We start from the raw sequence: 21,959 nt of genomic DNA on the forward strand, positions 1-21,959 counted from the left end.
ACCCCACCCCATACCAGCTCCCCCTTCTCCCCAGCAGCAGCAACCCAGTAAATCCCCCCTCCCACCCCCCCCACCCCCCGCTAGATCCCCCACTAGCGTAGTTACACCCCCCATGTTGCTCCCAGAAGTCAGCAAACTCTGGCCGACCTCGGCTCGCACCATGCGACGCCCCCTCCTTCCTGCTTCCCTCTTCCCGCCATAATTATCATAGCGTGGGAACAAAGCCCGCGCTTCCCTTTTGGCCCCGCCCCCAATGGCCAACACCCCCAGCTCCTCCACCTCCCTCCCCCACAACCTGTGGAAGAGAGAAAAGTTACCGGGTCGCAGGATTAACAACATAAAAATCATCTCTCCCCCCTTTTTCCCCCCCCCCCATATTCGCCCCACCACTTTGTCTCAAACGTTCTTTTTTAGTAACCCGCTTATTCCAATTTCTCTTCAACAATAAATGTCCACGCCTCATCCTCCGTTTCAAAGTAGTGGTGCTTCCCTTGATATGTGACCCACAGTCTTGCCGGCTGCAGCATTCCAAATTTAATCTTCTTTTTATGAAGCACCGCCTTGGCCCGATTAAAGCTCGCCCTCCTTCTCGCCATCTCCGCACTCCAGTCTTGATATACACGGATCACCGCGTTCTCCCACCTACTGCTCCGAGTTTTCTTTGCCCATCTGAGGACCATCTCTTTGTCCTTAAAACGGAGGAATCTCACCACTATGGCTCTGGGAATTTCTCCTGCTCTCGGTCCTCGCACCATCACTCGGTATGCTCCCTCCACCTCCAACGGACCCGTCGGGGCCTCCGCTCCCATTAACGAGTGCAGCATCGTGCTCACATATGCCCCGACGTCCGCCCCTTCTGGAAGACCAAGAATCCTTAAATTCTTCCTCCTCGCATTATTCTCCAGCACCTCCAGCCTTTCCACACATCGTTTATGGTGTGCCTCGTGCATCTCCGTCTTCACCACCAGGCCCTGTATATCGTCCTCGTTCTCGGCAGCCTTTGCCTTCACGACCCGAAGCTCCCGCTCCTGGGTCTTTTGCTCATCTTTTAGCCCTTCAATCGCCTGTAATATCAGGGCCAACAGCTCCTTCTTCATCTCCTTTTTAAGCTCTTCCACGCAGCGTTTCAAAAACTCGTGTTGTTCAGGGCCCCATATTAAACTGCCACCTTCAGACGCCATCTTGGTTTTTGCTTGCCTTCCTTGCCGCTGCTCTAGAGGATCCACCGCAATCCGACCACTTTCCTCTCCTTTTTCCATCCGTATCCAGGGGGGATTCCCTTCTGGTTTACCGCACAGTACTTTTAGCCGTTAAAATTGCCGTTGGGGCTCCTATTAAGAGCCCAAAAGTCCGTTCCACCGGGAGCTGCCGAAACGTGCGGCTTAGCTGGTCATCGCCGCACCCGGAAGTCCACCGGTTCATTACATTTTAATGATCTATGTTCCTGGGGCACCATTTCTCATTGGACCTATACTGTATATAGCTTTTACCATTTAGAAAATATCCCATTCTATCTTTTGTGTCCAAAGTGACTGCACTCAGATTAGCCTACATTGAAATCCATTTACCACAATTTTATCTATTCACCTAATCTATCGATATCGCCATGTAATTTTACTTTCCCATCTACTCTGCTTCTACTACCTGTCTTTGTATTAGACAAAGTTGAATGTGGTTTTCTGTTCCCACAGTTACGTTGTTAACAAATACACTATAAATTGTGGGACACCACTAGTCACATCCTGCCTATTAGAGTACCTGCTCATCATCTCCTTCCACTTGACCAATTTCCTAACCAGGTCAGCCGAGCATAAATAAGAAAGAATTTTACCTTTAACCTTCAATGAAAATAAACTCTTGCATAGACATGGCCTCCTAGGTATTAGATATTTACTACCATCTCAGGGAAGCAAGGAACTACCCATACGAATGCACTGTACTAAATGTGATAATTATCAGCTTGACAAATCCAAGCTGGTTGTCTCCGACGAGCTGAAAGTTTTAAAGATGTTCAATCATCCTATCTTTAAATGCAAACTCCAGCAATGTCCCAACATGCATGTTCGGCTAAGGGATTTATAATTCCCTAGTTTCCCCTTTGACTTCTTTAAATAGAGGTGTGATGTGCACCCGTTTCCATCTAAAAGAACAGTTTCTGAATAAAGAGAACTTTGAAAGCTTATAGTTGGGACATTTGCAAAGAAAAGCACCATATGGTAGTGTAAGTATTGTCACTGGACTAGTAATCCTGAGACTCAGGATAATGCTCTGGTAACCTGGTTCAAATCCCACCATGGCAGATGGTGACATGTTAATTAAATAAAAATCTAGAATTAAAAGTCTAATGGTGACCATGTAACCAGTGTCAATTGTCATAAAAACCACCTGGTTCACTAATGTCCTTTAGTGAAGGAAATCTGCCGTCCTTACCTGGTCTGGCCTACATGCGTCTCCAGACCCAGAGTATTATGGTTGACTCTCAAATGCCCGAGCAAGCCACTCAGTTAAAGGACAACTAGTGATAAACACTGGTCCACATCCCATGAATGAATAACAGATATACATATTTAAGCGTGCAAACACCCATTTAGAAAATAGATCTTGCAACATCCACATTTATTGCCTCCCGTCCAGTTTCATTTATTTATGGTTAATTTCCCCCAGTAATAAAGCAACATTTTATTTGCTTGGGGCTCAAATTACAAACTTGCACCCATGGCATCTGTTTTCACAAAGCATTTGTTTATATGCTAGGCCACGTCAACTTTCCCAGGCCGAGTCATCTACGCACAAAATGGCACCTTCAGCAATGCAGCACTCCTTCAGTACTGTACTGAGGTTTAAGTCAATTTAATACTAGGTATCCTTGCAAGCCAATGCAATAACTGGGAAAATGGTCCCTCCTGGACATGCAAAAGTTCACCAGAACTCTGCTAGTAAGCTACACAATTTCAGGTGGTTAACCTCCAGTTAGCACAATGTATACTTTACCAGTTCCCAAATCTGATTGTGAAGCCAAGTGCACTGAAGTGTTTTGAATTTAGTTACATGAGGGACACAAGAGAAAGTAAAGATCCAGAAATTATTGGGTAGTGACTGGGCATCTGCACCAACATGAACTGTTCAAAGACAACCAGCATAGATTTGTAAAGGGCAAGTCATGTCTAACCAATGCATAATTTTTTTTAGGTCGCCACCACTGTGCTAGATAAAGGAGTTTCTAGCACAGGGCTAAATCGCTGGCTTGGAAAGCTTGGATTGGGGGCAGTAGAAGAGAATTATTTTCACCCAGAGGGTAGTGGAGATCGGGGACTCTGCTTGAGAGATAGGATCTCATCACATTTATGCATATGCACTTGAAGCCATAACCCATAAGGCTGTGGAACAAAAGCTGGAAAATGGCATTAGGCTAGGTAGCTTTTTCTCAGCGGGCACAAAGATGATGGGCTGAATGGCTTCCTTCTGTTCTTTAATATTTTAATGATTCTAAACTATATGTTTCTAACAAATTTCTAAACTATAAGCTGTTCAGGTATGATATCAGTGGCAAAGACGGTCTGGTACATTCCCTCAACTCGGTCAAAAAGAGACGGGACATATTTTTGTACGGCTTGAGTATTATGGGGGATTAAATAAAGGCAGATAAAATGGAGTTTCATTACAGGACAACCATAACTAACTGAATGGCATAACTGATTTTGGATTATGTGCTCAAATCCTGGAGGGAACTCAAACACACCACCTGACAAAAGATAGAACTGTAAAAAATCCCGTCAATGAACTTGTTTTGCTGGCTCTCATGAACTGCTTATAAAAGGACTTCAAATATAAGGCATTGCATTTCTAGTAGAGTGAAAGATCGATTTCAATTCACATGGGTCAATAATGAAATCATCGATGATCAAAAGGAGATAGCAAAACAAAAAATCCTCTTCCTAAATGGCTAAAAAGGAGCATGATGGCAAAAGGCATCATGTGAATGCACCATTTGGTCCGCCATATTGCAGCTTTGCACTGGATTACATGCCAAAATGTTGCTAAAATGTTCTTGTTCTCAAATATCTTCAAAGCATCTGTATAAAAAGTAGATCCTATGGTGAATTAAACTGCCCAATGGAAAAGAAATCTGGAGATTCTGGATTAAAATTAGAGCTCCTCAATCTACAGACTGTAATTACAGCTGATATCTGTATTTATTAAACATTATTTCGTTGGGCACAAGTCAGCAAGAAATTTTCGAAGTTTTGTTGCAACTTAGGAAAAAAAACAAAGCATTTGCAGTCTAGCAATGTAGCAGTTAAAATTACCCATTGAAACCGATATTAAACTATGTATTGTAAGCAAGGGTCTACAAATCAAATCCCATCCTCACTTGAATTACACAAAAGAACTCCCACTCAGAGGCCATGAAACAAATCAGGAGGGGGAAGTAGGACTGATCTTTTCCCCTTCATTTTAGCCCAGAAATGTGAAAAAGTTGGTTGCAACCAACACATTCAAACAAAAGCAAGAACAATGGCAGTGAGTCATATAACATGCTATTGCACCAAGAGAGTAACAGAGTTCTTTGGCTGTTCTGAATTTCTTTATTCCTTCACTCGGGGAATATAGGCACCACTGGCAAGACAAGCATTTATTGCCATCCCTAATTGCCCTCAAGACAGTAGTGGTTAGCCACCTTCCTGGACTACTGAAGTCCATGTGGTGAACATAATCGCAATGCTGTTAGGCAAGTAGTTTTTGACACTGTAATGGTGAAGGAACAGTGGCATATTCCTAAACCAGGGTAGTATATATGACTTACACATCCTGCCGTTCCAGGGAGTACCGGTCCATGTTTAAGAGGTACTGCCAAAGAAGCCTTGGAAACAGTTATCTGGCACAGATGACACACACTGCAGTCAAGTGGCACCAATGCTGGACAGAGTGAATGGTTAAGATGGTGGATGAAGTGTCAATCAAGCAAGGGGCTTTGTCCTAAATGGAGTCAAGCTCATGTTGTTTGGGTATAAGACCATAAGACCTAGGAGCGGAAGGCCATTCGGCCCATCGAGTCCACTCCACCATTCAATCATGGCTGATTTCAATTCCATTTACCCGCTCTCTCTCCATAGCCCTTAATTCCTCGAGAAATCAAGAATTTATCAACCTCTGTCTTAAAGACACTCAACGTCCCGGCCTCCACCGCCCTCTGTGGCAATGAATTCCACAGACCCACCACTCTCTGGCTGAAGAAATTTCTCCTCATCTCTATTCTAAAGTGACTCCCTTTTATTCTAAGGCTGTGCCCCCGGGTCCTAGTCTCCCCTGCTAATGGAAACAACTTCCCTACACCCACCCTATCTAAGCCATTCATTATCTTGTAAGTTTCTATTAGATCTCCCCTCAACCTCCTAAACTCCAATGAATATAATCCCAGGATCCTCAGACGTTCAGCGTATGTTAGGCCTACCATTCCTGGGATCATCCGTGTGAATCTCCGCTGGACCCGCTCCAGTGCCAGTATGTCCTTCCTGAGGTGCGGGGCCCAAAATTGCACTCAGTATTCTAAATGGGGCCTAACTTATGCTTTATAAAGCTTCAGAAGTACATCCCTGCTTTTATATTCCAAGCCTCTTGAGATAAGTGACAACATTGCATTTGCTTTCTTAATTACGGACTCAACCTGCAAGTTTACCTTTAGAGAATCCTGGACTAGGACTCCCAAGTCCCTTTGCACTTCAGCATTATGAATTTTGTCACCATTTAGAAAATAGTCCATGCCTCTATTCTTTTTTCCCCAAAGTGCAAGGCCTCGCATTTGCCCACGTTGAATTTCATCAGCCATTTCTTGGACCACTCTCCTAAACTGTCTAAATCTATCTGCAGCCTCCCCACCTCCTCCATACTACCTGCCCCTCCACCTATCTTTGTATCATCGGCAAACTTAGCCAGAATGCCCCCAGTCCTGTCATCTAGATCGTTAATATATAAGGAGAACAGCTGTGGCCCCAACACTGAACCCTGCGGGACACCACTCGTCACCGGTTGCCATTCCGAAAAAGAACCTTTTATCCCAACTCTCTGCCTTCTGCCTGACAGCCAATCGTCAATCCATGTTAGTACCTTGCCTCGAATACCATGGGCCCTTATTTTACTCAGCAGTCTCCCACGAGGCACTCATCCAGGTGGAGAGTATCCTATCACATTCTTTTTTTCCCTCCCAATTAAGGGGCAATTCTAGCATGGCAAATTCACCCACCCTGCACATCTTTTTGGGTCATGGGGGTGAAACCCACGCAGACCCGACAGAGACCCAGGGCCAGGATTGAACCCGGGTCCTCAGCGCCCTGAGCCAGCAGTGCTAACCACTGCACCACCATGCCACCCATTCCACCACATTCTTGACCCAGCCTTGCAGGTGATGAAATGACTTTGAAGAGTCAGGAGGCAAGTCAGTCACTTCAGACTATCCAGCATCTGACCTGCTCTTGTAACCACAGTACTACATGGCTGGTTCTGCTAAGTTTCTGGTCAATGGTTACACCCACAATGCTGGTAATGGAGTGGCAGGTCTTCAATGATAGCAATGCCACAGAATGTTATGGGGAGGTGGACATGCTTCTTCTTGTTGGCAATAATGATCTCAAACAGAGTGGGTGTAGCTTCCAGGTTTAGTGTTATCATCATCCTGGTGGACACAGCCTAGGATTTGAATCTGGGATTTTCCTGGACTATTTGCTAATTTGTTCTTAGTGAGTTAATATCAGAGAGGGTAAGGATACCATATGCCCTTGCTAAACTGGAAAGAAGAAATAAAGATCACTAGTTCTCACACTCCTATAGCAATATAGAGGAATCACATAGCAGCAAAAGATGGAATATTTTGTTTAAATAGAAAACCGCTTCCACAAGTATTAAACTCCTTTAAAGTATTGCTCAACTGTTCTTGTTACTGCAAAACAAAATTCCAGAAGTTGATTCAGTCCACATGTACAAGCGACATAGCTCACAAATAATTTCTGTGCTCCACTTCAAACTGTTGACAATCATTTTCTACTCAATTATTCTAATGTTTGCCATTCTCCTGCAAACACTGAACTTTACCCCAAATCACAAGAATACCTATCTGAGCACTCAGTAGTATCACAGCTCTGTCTACACAACAATGGGGAAGTTTTCACATGAAACCATCCCAACTCCTTCCATTCTCTCCTTATTCTAAAAGATCAAACAGACTTAATAAAGCAGAGTATGAACTGTTTGGAATTTTCCTGCTGACCTTTCATCACTCCCACCCCAAGAACGCCCTCATTCTAACATATGGGTCCAGATATTGTTGGGGGGAAAAAGGAATGACATATACCGTTATTAATGCACAAATTTGCTAAAAGAGTTGTGTAGAAAGGGAAAAGTACCCATGAATTGTGAAACAAAGTTACTGCTCAATTTGTGTGGCTCCGGGGCAGTACGGCAGTGCAGTGGATAGCACTGCTGCCTCACGGTGCCGAGGTCCCAGTTCGACCCCGGCTCACTGTCCATGTGGAGTTTGTACATTCTCCTCGTGTTTGTGTGGGTTTCACCCCCACAACCCAAAGATGTGCAGGGTAGGTGGATTGGCCACACTAAATTGCTCCTTAGTTGGAAAAAATGAATTGGGCAGTCTAAATTTTTTTTATTTTTAATAAATGTGTGGCTCTGCGGTTAGCTTCACACAACAGCATCTCACACTTTATCTCCATGATTTTCACGAAGATGTTGATGAGGGTTATATATTTGATGTTGTCTATGTGGACTTTAGCAAGGCTTTTGGTATGTCACGCAAAGTTGTACATTGGATTCAAAATTGGCCGAGAGGAAAGCAGAGGGTGACGATAGGGGGTCTGTTTCCAGTGGGATTCCACAGGGCATGGCCCTGGGACCCTTGCTATTTGGGTACATTAATGATTTGGACTTAAATGTAGGAGGTATGATCAAGAAGTTCATAGCTGACACGAAAATTGGTACGGTGGTAAATGGTGAGCAAGATAGCTGCAGACTGCAGGAGACTATGAATGGACTGGTCAGGTGTGCAAAGCAATGGCAAATGGAATTCAACATGGAAAAGTGTGAGGTAATGCAAATTGGGGTTCGGCCGACAAAACAAAGGATTACATTACGAATGGTCGGACCCTGGAAAAGTACTGAAGATCACAGAGAGCTGGGGGGGTTACGTACACACAGATCCCTGAAGGTGACATACAGTCAGAGAGAGTCAGAGGGCAGGACAGGTAGATAAGGTGGTTAAGACATATGGGATACTTGCTTTTATAAGCAGAGGCTTATACAAGAGCAGGGAGGTCATGCGAGAACTATATAAAACGCTGGTTAGGCCACAATTGGAGTGCTGCATGCAGTTCTGCTCGCCACATTAAAAGGAAGGAAGTGATTGCACTGGAGAGGGTGCAGAGGAGATTTACCAGGATGCTGCCTGGACTGGAAGGTTTGAGTTACGAGGAAAGATTAAATAGGCTAAGGCTGTTTTCTTTGCAGCAGCGATGGTTAAGTGGGGACCTGATAGAGGTGTACAAGATTGAGGAGCATAGTTAGGATGGATAGGAAGGCACTTTCTCTATTTGTAATGGAGTCAATAACCAGGGGGAAAGACTTAGGTTAAGAGGTAGAAGGCGAAGTAGGGAGTTCAGGAGAAACTTTTTCATCCAGAGGGTGATGGGAGTCTGGAATTTAGTGCCTGAAAGGGTGGTTGAAACAGAAACTCTTGTAACATAAGTATTTAGATATTCACTTGCGCTGCGTAACCTTCAGGATTTTGGGTCAAGCGCTGGGAATTGGGATTAGAGGAGTCAGACATTTGTTGACCAGTGGTCATGATAGGCTAAATGGCCTCCTTCTGTGCTTAAACATCTATGAATAAATGCTGTATTTGCACATTACTTGCCTGTTAAACCATAGACCATTCTTCAATAACTGACTACATCAGTACATCTTTAATATGATAATTTCAGTCAGCCTCTCTTGTCCAGAAAGTCTCGAATTATACATCCAGAACCTCATCCGTGCAGTTTGAATTTAATTCTAACTTTTGTCCCTCATATCTCTGTCCTTAATTTTTTTTAAAATAAATTTAGAGTATCCAATTAATTTTTTCCAATTAAGGGACAATTTAGCGTGGCCAATCCACTTACCCTGCACATCTTTGGGATGTGGGGGCGAAACCCACGCAAACACGGGGAGAATGTGCAAACTCCACACCGACAGTGACCCAGGGCCAGGATTGAACCCGGGTCCTCAGCGCCCTGAGCCAGCAGTGCTAACCACTGTGCCACCGTGCAGCCCCAAATGTGCAATTCTAAGTATCACTAAAATCGGCACACTGCAAAACATTCCACTCCAGCAAAATCTGTTTCATAGGCACCAACATCACTTAAGTTTAGAAGATGTCCATTTAAAGTATGAGCTCAGTAGCTCTAATTGTCCACGACGTAGTTTCAGGCTAGGCCTTCACCTGTCATGTTTGTCATCATCATTTGCATGTTTTCTTCTCTAATATTCATGACCTACTTCTCCAATCAGGACAGCAGATAACACAGTTGAGAGTGTCTCTAGCATATTGTGAGAGGACAGCAGGAACCGTGCACAGTTGCCTCACAGCACCGCGGACCCAGATTCGATCCCAGCCCCGTGTGGATCACTGCCCGTGTGGCGTTTGCACATTCTCCCCGTGACTGCATGGGGCTCACCCACACAACCCAAAGATGGTCAGTGTAGGTGGATTGGCCACGCTAAATTGCCCTTTAGTGGAAAACATAATGAATTGGGTACATTTTTTTTATAATGGAACTGTGCATGGAAGGCTTTAGCAATTGCATCTTCATCTACTCTCCACTGACCCAAGAAACTATCCTTCAATATTCAATGGAACAGCACCATCAGCAGAAACTGGGACACTACCAATCCTACCCAACAAAATTGTATGCTTTTAAATTTTACCAATTAAAGAGCTGGGCATTTGTGGAAGAGAAGTTGTGAAAGGAATGAACTAAATACAACGAAAAGTCGAAATCTGAAATAAAAACAGAAAATGCGGAATATATTCAGCAGGTTTTGGCAGCATCTGCAGACAGAGAAAGTTATTTTTCCAGTGTGATTTTTAAACCTGACCGCCAGTATTCAAGGGGACAGCACCATTAGCAGAAATTGGGTTTCCACCAATTCTCAGCCATTAACCCACCTTCATGACTATCAAGCTCAAGGTAGCCACGTCAGTATTAGACCATCCTGCCTTCAGGGGTATGGACCTGTGAACATTCACATCCCTTTGCTATGCATTTAGTGGAGGAAGTGACTAATCAAGGTCAAAATTACAGAATTACAATAAGGAAGATGTGGAAGTGTGAAACCTCAGTAACCTGAAAGGTCAGGCTTGAAACATTGATTGACTGTTTCTCTCTCCACAAATGTTTATGATTTTGTGTTTTAATTTCATATCAGAATAATTTTCTTTTATATTACAATAACTATCACATTTGCTGTCATAATGTGACCATATTTTCTGCCCAACCCTAGTTGTCTTGATGTGCTGGTGGTGGAGGACCAACTTTTACTGTTTCTTGCAGAGATGGTGGTGTTGGGTGGGGAATTTCAGAACTAGATGATCAAGGAACCGCATCACATCAAGTCAAGGCAGTGCCTGATTTGGATCTGTGACATTTTCAAGAGATAATTGCTCTGGGTAACAGAAGTTATCGGGTTGTCAAAGTAGCCTTCATGAATCCCCACTACATCATACGTACTGCAGTCACCATGCACAAATGATTAATCCTGTGCTGGGGAACCAATCAAGCAAACTGCTCTGCCCCAGATGTGTTGAGCTTCCTGAGAATTATGTTGTCACGTTCAGCTAATTGAGTGGATATTCCATCACAGTTCTGACTTTTGGCCTACACATGCTGGATAGGCTCTAAAGGGTCAGGTGTAGCCATTCATCAGTGCAGTCTTTGTCCTATATTAGTGTTGATATCGTTGATCCAGTTAAGCTTCTGATTAATTGTGAAAACCCCAGAAAACATGTCGACAATTGGTGGCTGAGCGATGATGCTGAAAACTGAGGAGATGGATGGGCTTTCTTTTTTTCAAGACATTCATAATCTGGCACTTACACTGCAAATGTGTGGTGAACGTATTAAATATCACCAGCCAAGCCTCCTTTGACAGCATCTTCCAAGCCCATGACCTCTAACACCGAGGACTTAGAACATCACCTGCACGTTCCCTCCCAAGCCACATATCATCCTGATGTGGAACCATGTCATCATTCCTTTACTGTGACTGGGCCAAAATCCTGAAACTTCCTTTCAAACAGCATTATGGGTGTGCCTGCTTCAAATGGACTGAAGCAAAACAAATGGTAGTTCAGTAACATCTTTGAGAGCAATTCGGATAAGTCAACGATGAAGCACCTAAAGATGATTGAGCCTGTGATACTTCCCTGCAGAACTCTATGGGGATATCCTGTGGCTGTGAATCTTTCTCTGGTAACCAATCATCCTCCATTGGCTACATGGTCACTGCAGGGTTTTCCCTATATTCTGCCACTGACCACAATTTTGATGGTAATCCTTGAAGCCACACTTAAATGCTGCTTTGATGCCAATATTCCAAGAAACTCAAAATATTGACATTCAAAAATGTCTGATAATTTACCAAATATATCACTCAAGACAAAAATGTAAAGAAGCACCTGTCACTTTGAAAATAAATACTCAGACGACAGCTCTCTGGCCTGTATATAGACCCTATTTTCACACAAATATATGACACAATGTATCTGCACCTATTGAGCCAACCCAAAGGAACCAAATTCACATTATTGAGAAAATGTAAAACCACTTTGTTCTGGTGTACTAATAGATTTTAAAAGATAGGACAAGTTGTCATGCCCAAATATGGATAAATACATTCTCTTTAAAAAAAAATTTGAATGAGTTCCACTATGACTCACTATGACAGCATGTTCTGTGGTACAAGGTTATACAAATGCAAAGGTCCTGGGCTTAGTCCCTGGTTTATTTGGCCAAACACAATCACATCAGTAATAGGGGAAAAAAATTGCTTTCTGCTGCCAAGTTGACAAGAGGAGGAACTGCCAGGATGCTCATTTTATCTTTTCACCAGGTAAAGTAATAATTTGGCTCAACTGCATTGAGGCAAAAACGCATATAATCTGCCAGCATATCTACACAGAATTCTATCACACAGAAATAGATCATTCACCCGAGCAACTGTGTTCCATACAATCCTCTTTCTTCATCTCCATTTCTTTCTCTCCCACATACTTATCGTGTTTTCTCATAAATGCCTCTATACTACTCACCTCAAATACTCAGTGTGATAGCAAGTTCCATTTTCACCATTCTCTGGATAAAGGCAGGGGAGTGGGACTAGCCAAGTTGCTCTGATAGCCAGCACGCACATGACTGGGCTAGTGGTCTCCTTTTTTGCTATAACCATTTTATAATTCTATTCACGGCGCCGAGGACCCGGGTTCGATCCCAGCCCCGGTCACTGTCCATGTGGAGTTTGCACATTCTCTCCATGCTTGCTGTGCAGGGTACGTGGATTGGCCACGCTAAATTGCCCCTTTATTGGAAAAAAATAATTGGGTACGCTAAGTTTATTTTTTTTTTAAACTATTCTGTAATTCTATAAAGAACTTTCTTCTGAATTCCTTCCTGGATTTATTAGTGACCATCTTATCTTTCAGAAATGAGGGCCCCAGTCTTTTCAGTGATTCCTGAGAGTTACACCCTCTTCCTTCTTTAAATCTTTTTTCCACTTTCTCTGTTGTTTCTATATAATTTTTGTAATATGGAGGACAGGACTGTGCACAGATTCAAGTGTAGTCTTGCATACAAGTTTAACCTAAATTCTGTTAAGAAATGAATTAATCCAATTTCTTTGCAGCTTTCGTGGCTTTGATAACCTGCATTACTACTAAATGATTTGGAAATCTGGTTTCCTTTATGCCTCTACCACATTTAGACTTTGTTTTTATCCCATCAACACCTCACACTGACCTATTTGAAATTTGCCATTTACACAGGCATTCTGCAAATTTGCTAATATTGTGTTGCATGGACAACATGGGCTAAATGCCGCCTTCATCTTTCAAGGAATCTAAGAATTAACCATATTCTACAATTTGCTATCACCTATAGGTGTTTATCTTTTAACTCCAATTTCTGAATCCAAATCAATTTATGCAAATAGACAAAAAGAGCAACTGTCCCCATGGAACACTACTTTCCATCTTCCACCAACTGGAGTATCTTAAAGCTCCACTGTTTTGTTTTGCAGCCAGCTTATTCTACATTCTCCTACTTGTTCCTTGGCTGCACATACTTTGAACTTAGCCACGAGTCCATTGAACGTATTTTATCACAGATCTTTTAAAAGCCCGACTATATTAAATCTACATTACCACAGCCAACTCCTTGTTATTTTGTCAAAGAATTCAATAAAGCTTGTCAAGCATGACCTTCCATTTTGAATATTTTGTTGTCTAGTCTTCATTATGTTTCCAGATTTTAGGTGTTTTTCTATCACACCCAAATTCCAATATAACTGGCCACAAACATTAAGCTGGTCTATAGTTCCTTGGATTTATTCATATGTTTAAAAAGAGAGATGGGAAAATATTTAGTGTTCACGAATGTCTCACCATATCCATCTTGTTAGTTTCCTTGATAAAATGGAGGAAAGGTCCAATATTTCTGCCATTTGTCTCATCTCTTAATGGCCATATCCCCATTTTAGTGTTCAAAGATCATAGAACAGTACAGGACAGGAACAGGTTCTGCGGCCATCCAAGCCTGCGCTGATCATGATGCCTGTCTAAACTAAAACCTTCTGCACTTCTGGGGTCCGTATCCCTCCATTCCCATCCCATTCATGTATTTGTCAAGATAAACTCCGCTATCGTACCTGCTTCCACCACCTCTTCCGGCAGCAAGTTCCAGACACTCACCAAACTTTGCCCCTCGCACTTAAACCTATGTCCCTTCTTGTTACCATCGAAAAAAAAACTTAGGACTATCCACTCTGTCCATGCCATTCCATCATTTTGTAAACTTCTATCAGGTCACCCTTCAATCTCCGTCGCTCCAGTGAATCAGAGTGTATCCAACCTCTCCTGACCACGCAGCATCCTGATAAACCTCTTCTGTACTCTCTCCAAAGCCTCCACATCCTTCTGGTAGTTATTTTTGCCTTCTTTATATTTTAGTTCCTTTTTTTATTGATCTAATTGTAGTATCCTTCACTTTATTTTTGATTTCATCATTAGTCTTTGCCTTCATAACTGTTTTTTTGACTTGCTTTGCAAACCGCTATATTTTTTCATCCTCTCCATTTCCTTCATGTACTTATTTTTTCTTTAGTTTCAATTGTGCTCATCCCTGTTTATCCACAGTAGCTCAATAATGGCCGATTAACCTTTTTTTTTTTTTAAAATAAAAACTGGGCTATATTTCTCCTGAATTCTGTTGCCCACGTTTTAGCTGTTCGAGAGGGAGTTCCAGGATTTTGACCCAGCAGTGTAGGAACGGCAATATATTTCCAATTTGGGGTGGTGGGTGACTTGGAGAGGAACATCCAGGGGGAGGGTGATGTGTTGGGTGTTCTGGATCACACACAAGTCACCAACACTTGAAATAGTGCAACACTATTTTATTGAATGGTTAACTATTTAAAACATACTCAAACTGTGGGTTAATGCGATACTAGCTTTAACTAAAGACCTTTGCCTTGTCCTAACCAGTTGATGCACTCAGCACATGGTGAATGTCTGTGTTGCAGGATGTGAGCTCTGTGCTCCTAGCTGGCTGCTACTCGAATGAGCGGGAACTCTGATGCCCCCTGTCTTTATAGTGCGTGTGCTCTCACTGGTGATTGGCTGCAGTGTTGTGTATGTTGATTGGTCCCACTGTGTGTCCATCAGTGTGTGTCTGCACCATGATATACTGGTGTATATTATAACATAGGGTTCCCAGGTATCTGCTGCTCGTCCTTCTAGATGGTCGTGATTTTGGAAGATGCTGCCTAAGGAACCTTGGTGAGTTCCTGCAGTGCATCTTGTAGATGGTACACACTGTTTGTCTGTGTTGGAGGGGATTGAATATTTGTGGAACAGGTAGCAATCAAGCGGGCTGCTTTATCCTGGGTGGTGTCTTTGACGCTCCTTTATGCTTGCTTTATATTATTATTATGTTATTATACTTCCCTTATGGCTTGGTTCATTGGGGTAGTTGAAATCTCCTATGAATATTCTTCAATGTCTTTTATTCATTTGATAGATTTCTCTGCATTTCTTCCCTCACTTCTCTTCCACTACTCGGTCTATAGTATATCACTATTAACATATTCCTATCTTAATGTTAGTTATGTTATTTTTTCTGCTGCAATTTTTTGCTGATTAATACAACTACTCTTTATTCCTTTCCTATCATTTCTATCAATATTATATATTGCAATATACAACTTTCTTCATTAAGTCATGTTTCAAGTTATTCCTACTGCATCTGGTTCCTCTCTACCAATTATTGCCCACAATCCCCCATTTTGTTTCAGATGCTGTGTACGTTGCTGTATAAACAAATTAATTGTTTCTATTAATCGCACCTCAAGTTTTATTACACTTCTGACCTGTGATTTTCATCTGTTCCCTGACCATTTCTGTTACCCTTATTCCTTTCCTTGGTCTGACTTCTACTCAACCATTTATTTTATCTTCAGGCCACTGCTATTTTTACAAGTTGACTCTCTCCCAGCCTATGTCTTACTGGTTTTAAGTTTTATGTATACTCTTATCCTGTTTGCCTTAGTACCATTGCAGATCAGTTGTGGCTTGTCCCAGTACCACAGTAAATAGAACCTCCACCTTCCTGCACCACTCTTCAGCCACACATTCACTTTCCTGATCTCACCATCCCTATGTCAATTAGAACACAGCTCAGTTAATGATCCTAAGAATACAGCCAGAGGCCATTTTTCTAAAGATTTAGTTCTTATGTCCTGATCCTCATTTGGTAGGACCTCTTCACTATTCTTTCTCATGTCAATGCAACTCTTATCTAGGCTCAGAGAAGCATGTGATACTAACGGAAGGTACCAGAAGGATCATAGCAACCACATCAGCATAATTAACCACTTTTATTTAGGGAGGAAACAAAATTGCAAGAATTAGTTCACCTTGCTTATTTTACATTTTAGTTACTTAAATTTTACCCCACTAGCTATTTGCACACTATTTGTTTATTTTAACATTGATTTCTGTAGTCACGTCCCTTGCACAGATTCCATTTTAAACATCTTGGGTTCCACAGATCTATCATTCAAAATACCATCAAGAGTGTTGCATTGACATCAAATTTTGAATACGGCATCCAATACAAAGCAATATGATTAAAATTCATTCCAACTCCAGTCTCATGTTTTTCCCCTTCTCCTGCTCCTTTTAAAAATGCCTTTCCAGAATAAAACACAAAGCAGGACAGCACACACGTGATATGGAATGTGCATCAGGAACAAGTCAAAACACTGTCCTACATTCCTGAGTACCCTGCCACACCTTAAGCTCCGAGGGACTTGGAAAACACACAAGACATAAAAAAAGTTTAGAGTACTTGTATATTGGCATTGGCAATATTGTCAACTGCAGCCCTAACTTGTTACATGTGCAGGTTTGATTTTTATACAGTAGTTTACCGATTATATTTTGACTACCAAGTGTACAATGGCCAGGAAAAGCTTTAATTTGTGCAAAAAGCTAATCCAGTTTAAACCATAATTCAACTGCTCATGAATTTCACATGGGGTAATGTATTTCTTTCCAAATAATTTCATGGAGAGCCAATTAATACAGAACATGGTGTCAGCACATCAATAAAAAATGTCCAAACTGCAAAAATATATGACTTCAGTACTTTCTGAAAGGCCAGAGAAAAGGTCAAAGCGTCCCTTACTGAGGGATTTACGACCTTTTTTTTTTTTAAAAAAGAATTCAGGCTAGTTAAAATTGCCTAATCTCAAATGTGTGACAGGGTAGCCACCCCAGTAACAATATTTAAGGTTTTGCATAACATTTTGAAAGACAATGTGCACTGCCAACTAGACCCAGGCTAACAAATCATGCAGATAAAAACTTGCATTTATTTGGCTCTTTTAACAGAGTGAAACATTCCAAGTTGCTTCATAAGGACATGACAGACAAAATGTGACATCAAGCCAGGTAAGATATTAAAACGGATGAGACAAAGGTTTTAATGAGCATCTTAAAGGAGAGGGGAGGATGAGGTAGAGTTCAGCAGAGGTTTGGGGGGGGGGGGGGGGGGGTTTCAGAGCTTATGGAATGCATGACTGTCAATGGCAGAGTTGAAAATCAGTGATGTACAAAAGAGGCCAGAATTGTAAGAGTACAGAAATCTGAGGGGCATAAGGCTGGAGGAGATGAAATTGATTGAGAGAGGGGCTGCAGGGCAGTAGGCCACAGAGGGATTTAAAAATAAAGCTAAGAATTTTAAAACAAAAGCATTGCCATACCAGGAGCCATTGTACTTCACCGAACACAGGATTTGAGCAACTGAATTTTGGATTAGTTCATTTTTATGGGGTAATGTACCATTTTCCATTTTAATTACAATGACCACACTGTTAAAAATGATAAAGCAAAAAGCAACTAATCTTTAGCAAGTATTTCACTACTGTATTATTCATAGTACTGAAAAGATAAAATAGAATTGCTTTTAGAATTAGTCAAACTATTTCTGATATCCCTAGCCTCTGTAAAATGCATGCATCACCAGGAGTTAGTATGAGCTGCTACCAGAAATGTTAAGCAGTAACATTTACAAATTACAGAAAAAATTACTGGTGAGCTAACAGGAAGGCTTTTGTAAGTTATCGGCACACTTCTCCATGAACCATTCTCGACTTGCATTACGCTGTCTTACACTTGGAACTGGGTGGGGCTATAGTGCATTCAGTAAAGCCCACAAGAATTTCATACGGTAAAGTACAGCAAGCAGCGGTCACACAACTTTAACAAAGCAGTGTAAAAAGAAAACGTCTGCAGCACTTTTAAGAAAATATGTTGTATGTCATCGAAGCTTCCTCTTTTTCAACTCCACCAAACCATCATCTCCAAATTTGGGGAAACATGCAATGATGAGTTGTGAGAAACATATAACAGGTTTTAAAGGAAGTCATTACATTTGTTCTCAGTTTTAAAATGGTACACAACTTCCAGGCTGCATTCTGGTTACACCCATCTGGACGCTTTGCACATAAACTTTGTCCCTTTCCGAAACAGGAATTATATTACCTACCCTTTCATAACTTCCTCGTGCATTTACTTTAGGAATGAGCTACGCTAGATACTATAATGGCAACATGTTATGCCATAGTTTTCATTTAGTTCGACTATCCTTAGGATGCTAAACATTTTTGAATGAATGAGGTGGGCATTTGGGGGCGGGGGGGGTATAAATTGGAAGAATGAGGAGAATTTCTTTCCCAGAAAGTAGCTTTTCACTGTACTGGAAGAGAAATCAATTGTGCAAGTCAAACCACACCAGAATGATTCCTGATAGGACAGCCCGAGCGAGGATTTAATTTGGCTTGGATCACTGTGTGTGGAGTCTGCACGGCAGCGCGGAGGGCAACACAGTGGTTAGCACCGTTGCTTCACAGCGCCAGGGTCCCGGGTTTGATTCGCGAATTGGGTCACTGTCTGCACGCTCCGGTTTTCCTCTCACAAGTCCCGAAAGGCATGCTTGTTAGGTGAATTGGACATCCTGAAGTCTCCCTCCCTGTACCCAAACAGGCCCCGGCGACTAGGGGCTTTTCACAGTGGTGTTAATGTAAGCCTACTTGTGATAATAAAGATTATATTATACATTCTCCCCGTGTCTGTGTGGCTTTCCTCCGGGTGTTCCGGCTTTCTCCCACAAGACGTGCTTGTTAGGTGAATTGGACATCCTGAATTCTCCCTCCGTGTACCCGGACAGGCGCCGATAGCTCAGTGTTAATGCAAGCCAACTTGTGACACGAATAAAGATTAAAAATCAGTGGACAAAGTAGCTGCCCTCCACATTCCAGGAGTGCAATCTCACCCAGTTGGCATCGTGGGTGGGTGGCTGGGGAGGGGAAGGAGGGCGAACTTCGGGCTGATGGAGGAAACCACACTTTTGAACATTAAAATTGCAGCGAAGGCCAGGAGGGAGGAAGCTCACGCAGCCTCCGAAGGGAGCGGAAGCCAAGCCCATCGGCCTGCACCAGCAAAGGCGGCTTCCATGTTACCTGTCGCCCAACTTTGACGAGTTTAATGACGATAGGAGATATTTGCGTTAGACATTGCACTCCACACATTAATAATATTGCGCGACGCACAAAAGAAATAACGTCAAACGACCTGGCGGACTGGAAGACCAAATCAAGGATTAAATCGCTATTTTCCTCTCAAGTTCTGCTTTTCTTTTTAAGCAAGAGGTGAGATTGGAATGAGAATCTGCCTGCGGCGGCCCAGCCCCGGCGCCTGACTCTCTTCCTGGTTTCTTTCTCCCTCTCGCCTTTTCCGCTTCACCCATAAATCGGCCAAAAAAATAAAGTTGATTTTTTTTTTTTTAATCTTCTTACCTCGGCGATTCAGGTGTCTTCTCCAACGGGGAGGGATAGAATCTGTGGGGAGGGGTGCGGTTCTTTTATTTTTAAAAAAAATAATAATTGAGCGGATTTTTTTTTTTTCTTTTCGAATGAAAGACGGCTCCGTGCCTCAGATCGTCCTCACCTCGCCGCCAGCTCGAGCTCGCCGGACTGCAGCTGGCTGACTTGGCTCGCGCGCGCACCGTTGGTGCCGCATCCGAGTCCCCTCCCCCCTCCCCCCCTCCCCCCTTTCGCGCGCGCCAAACCACCACCACGCCTCGTCCCGCCCCCTGACGTCAGCGCGCGCCCTGCTCTCCAGGCCAATCGGATGACAGGGCCCGGCGGAGTGATGGCGGACAAGCACCAATGGGAAGGAAGGGGGTGGGAGGACGCCGCTCCCATTGGTTGCATTAGAAGAGGCCCCTCCTCGCCCCTTCCTACCTCGAGCCGCCAGAGCGGTTCCCCGCTTGCCGCAACGGTCGTGAGGGGCGCGGAGCTCTGGTCGAGGACGACCCCGAGCAGGACGGGTGGTGGGATTTACATTTAGATTTAGAGTTTGTAACGGGGGAATTGAAAGATTGGGCAGCATGGTGGCACAGTTGTTTCCAGGGTCCCAGGTTTAATTCCCGCTTGGGTCACTGTGCCGAGTCTGCACGTTCTCTCCCTGTCTATGTGGGTTTCCTGCAGGTGCTCCGGCTTCCTCCCGCAGTCTAAAGATGTGCAGGTTAGGTGGATTGGCTGTGCTACCATGTCCGAAAAGGTGGGGTGGAGTTACGGGGTTTGGGGTGATGCAGACCCGATGTTCCGAATGGCCTCCTGCACTGTAAATGCTATGATCCGAAACCAATTCCCCCCCCCCCCCCAAAAAATTGGGTTTTTATGTTGCTCAGAGTAAATGTCAAGACGGTGAGGAGGTTAGGGAACAAAAGTTACATAGATACATGGAACATACCGTGCAGAAGGAGGCCATTTGGCCCATCGAGTCTGCACCGACCCACTTAAATCATAGAATTCACATTGCAGAAGGAGGCTATTCGGGCAATTGCGTCTGCACCGGCCCTTAGAAAGAGCATCCTAGACTTCCGGGTGCGGCGATGACCAGCTGAGTCGCACGTTTCGGCAGCTCCCTGTGAAACGGACTTTTGGGCTCTTGATAGGAGCCCCAACGGCAATTTTAACGGCTAAAAACACCGTGCGGTAAACCAGGAGGGTGTTCCCCCTGGACACGGATGGAAAAAGGAGAGGAAAGTGGCCGGATTGCAGCGGATCCTTTGGAACAACGGCAAGGAAGGCAAGCAAAAACCAAGATGGCGTCGGAAGGTGGCAGTTTCATATGGGGCCCTGAACAACAAGAGTTCTTGAAATGCTGCGTGGAGGAGATAAAAAAGGAAATGAAGAAAGAGTTGTTGGCCCCGATACTACAGGCGATCGAAGGGCTAAAGGAGGAACAAAAGACCCAGGAGCAGGAGCTTCGGGTCGTGAAGGCGAAAGCAGCCGAGAATGAGAACGATATACAGGGCCTGGTGGTGAAGTCGGAGATACAGGAGGCACACCAGAAACGATCTGTGGAGAGGTTGGAGGCACTGGAAAACAACGCAAGGAGGAACAACCTGAGGATTCTTGGCCTTCCTGAAGGTGTGGAGGGGGCGGACGTCGGGGCATATGTGAGCACGATGCTGCATTCGTTAATGGGAGCGGAGGCCCCGACGGGTCCGTTGGAGGTGGAGGGAGTGTACCGAGTTATGGTGCGAGGATCGAGAGCAGGCGAAACTCCCAGAGCCATAGTGGTGAGATTCCTCCGTTTTAAGGATAGAGAAATGGTCCTTAGATGGGCGAAGAAAACTCGGTGCAGTAAATGGGAGAACGCGGTGATCCGCGTTTATCAAGACTGGAGTGCGGAGGTGGCGAGAAGGAGGGCGAGCTTTAATCGGGCCAAGGCGGTACTTCACAAAAGGAAGATAAAATTTGGAATGCTGCAACCGGCAAGACTGTGGGTCACATATCAAGGGAGGCACCACTACTTTGAGACGGCGGATGAAGCGTGGACTTTTATTGTAGAAGAAAAACTGGAATGAGTGGATTATGAAAAAGAACGTTTGGACAAAGTGGTGGGGCGAATGGGGGGGGGCGAAGAGGGGTTTTATGTTCTAATCCTGCAGTATGGTAACTTTTCTTTCTCCCACAGGTGGTGATGGGGGGAGGTGGGGAGGGAGAGGAGATGGGGCGTTGGCCATGGGAGGCGGGGCCGAGGGAGAGGCGCGGGCTTGGTTCCCGCGCTATGA

General features: G+C 43.7%; 1 protein-coding gene across 2 annotated transcripts in view; it reads right to left on the reverse strand.

The window, feature by feature from the left end:
• LOC140403854 (myosin-9-like) overlaps window positions 1-19,893 on the reverse strand; it is a 226,312-nt gene extending 206,419 nt beyond the window's left edge. For both annotated transcript variants that reach the window (XM_072492056.1, XM_072492055.1), the window contains exon 1: window positions 19,672-19,893. The gene's annotated coding sequence lies outside the window, so the exon portion shown is untranslated. The remainder of the gene's footprint in view (window positions 1-19,671) is intronic.
• Window positions 19,894-21,959: the final 2,066 nt, after the last annotated feature.

Source organism: Scyliorhinus torazame, chromosome 29 (assembly GCF_047496885.1).
Source record: "Scyliorhinus torazame isolate Kashiwa2021f chromosome 29, sScyTor2.1, whole genome shotgun sequence".
Lineage (NCBI taxonomy): Eukaryota > Metazoa > Chordata > Chondrichthyes > Carcharhiniformes > Scyliorhinidae > Scyliorhinus > Scyliorhinus torazame.